The sequence below is a fragment of the Raphanus sativus genome, chromosome 4, assembly GCF_000801105.2.
Source record: "Raphanus sativus cultivar WK10039 chromosome 4, ASM80110v3, whole genome shotgun sequence".
Classification (NCBI taxonomy): Eukaryota; Viridiplantae; Streptophyta; class Magnoliopsida; order Brassicales; family Brassicaceae; genus Raphanus; species Raphanus sativus.
This window is the reverse complement of record NC_079514.1, coordinates 48,299,316-48,301,562: the sequence shown is the minus strand read 5'-3', so window position 1 is coordinate 48,301,562 and position 2,247 is coordinate 48,299,316. Positions and strand designations below refer to the sequence as shown.

Genomic DNA, 2,247 nt, shown 5'->3' with positions numbered 1-2,247 from the left:
TCATGATGATGAGTAGTCCTAGAGGAAGAGGAGGAAGAAGACATCATGAGCAAAGAGGTCATATCTCGAGTACTAGGGCTTGGAAGGCCTATCCGTAGAGAAACGGTGACGTCATGGTCATCGTCATCGAGATTATGATCATCTTGTTGGTGATGATGACCGTAGTCAACATCCATGGAGGTCGAAGGCGGTTCTTGAATTAGGTCATGGTGGTTTTGCTGTTTGTTGGCGGGGCTAAGGCTGAGGAGAGGGAGGGGTTCACGGAGAGGAGGGGAAGGAGGAGGAGTTGGTGGTGGACGGCGGAGGTCTCCGGAGTAAGGTATCAAGAAGAATGGAGAAGGAGGAGGAAGGTTAGTGGATGAATTAAGATAATTGTGAAACGGGTTGGGCTTGAACCAGCCTGTGAATAAATTGGAATAAGGATCAGTCATGGTGAAGAGAGAAGGGAATAATTTTTTACTCTTTTGGCTTGTGGGATTATCTTTATACAAGAAGACACAAGGATGGAGATGAAGATGGAGATTGTGATGGGATGGGATGAGAGAGAGAGAGAGATTATGGAGTGATTTATTTTGTTCAACCTGGAGTGGAAACTAAAAAACAGACTTCAACCCGCAAAAATATATGAGCAAGTCAACTACGAATGTATATTAGTCGCAAAGTAATTATTTCATTCAGATATATATGTAGGCCCTTATTCTTTGTTCAACTTACAATTTTCTTGGGGTGTAATTAACTTACAATTATTAACTGGAACTTTTCTGTTTACCGTTTGATTTCATTTTTCCTTTAAACCGTAAGAATTCGAACTTTTGATCCTTAACCAAATTTGTATGTCTAATTATACATTGATCACAACGGAGGCAATGCAATACCATTTAATGATGTAAATAAAGTTTGTTCATATATATGCCATATTCAAATCTAAAGTCACGTACTTTAATGTGGAACTATGGCCAATAAAAAAAAGACAATGCTTGATATGATAATTTGTTGATGTAATCTTTTAGACTAGGAGCATATCTGATGTAAAATTTCATTTTTTAGAAATGGAATAGAAGAAAAAATAGAGTAAAATTACTCTAACAACACAATTTCATATTTCATTCCATAATAGAATAATGAACAAACAGAAAATAGGTTGGATCATTTCTTAATTAATATTCTATTTCACTCTATTTTAGAGTAAAAAATGGAGTGGGTTAGAAATTCTCTAAAACAAAACAAATGATAAAATTTTTAATTCTTTATTTTTAGTTACAGATCTGGTTTGATTATTAATAAATTAATTGTAGATATTGTGTCCGTTGTGTTATAGGGGTTTTGAATTACTAATTTACCATTTTAAATTCATGCAAGTATACGTACTTCGTATCTATGGGTTATATGCTTAAAACAACGGGTTAGCCTAAAAAAAAACGGGTTAGCTCCACACGACTAGCTTAAAATGTATTAGTAAGAAAAACTAGGTTAAGTAGAGATTAAATGACTACCTATTGAGATTAGGGCTAGCTAGGTTGAAGAGTATATATATTATTATCATGCAAAAGAAAACCAAGCACCAAAAACAGTAAGTTTTAGCCAGTATGACATAAAAAAAGATACTCCATCGTAATAAATTGGCTGTATGGAATAATTGGAATTTATTATATCTAATATGAGTGAAACAGAATTATTTAAATAGAAAAAGAAACATAAAGTACGTATTTGGAAAAAATGATAATAAAGCATCTGAGGTGCAGATACATCATCACACAAAGATAATGCCACTCCTTTCTGGAGATCTGCTCTCATCCCAAACAAAATTTCTTATCTTAAACACCTTTTCTCCCAGCAAAAAAAAAAACAGAACCGGGCTTCGTAGCCTGGTGGTAATGGAACCTCGGCTGAGGTGCCCGCCACCCAGCTTCGAAACCCGGCCACAGCGATTTAACATCCTTACTGCTGGGGCGCTGGACCCCTTCGGGGGATATTTGAGAAAGTGACTGCCCAGACACCAGAGATATCAAAAAAAAAAAAAAAAAAAAACAGACGGCCATTTTAATCACTTTGGGCCTTAAAAACAAGATAAATTCAAGGATTAGATACTCATTTATAGATAAATGAATATATTAAATCAAAGTTTAAAATAAAATATTGTTTTACCCAATGTTTTTAAATCTGATCCGACGTTAAACGGATGGCGTTCTGAGTCATTGGATCATCGGATCAACTACGAATGAACAGTAAGTTAATAAATGAAGTAGT

General features: G+C 35.2%; 1 pseudogene; it reads right to left on the bottom strand.

Moving 5' to 3' along the window:
* The window catches only part of LOC108831328 (serine/threonine-protein kinase ZRK1-like), a 2,107-nt pseudogene extending 1,676 nt beyond the window's left edge, over window positions 1–431 (bottom strand).
* Window positions 432–2,247: the final 1,816 nt, after the last annotated feature.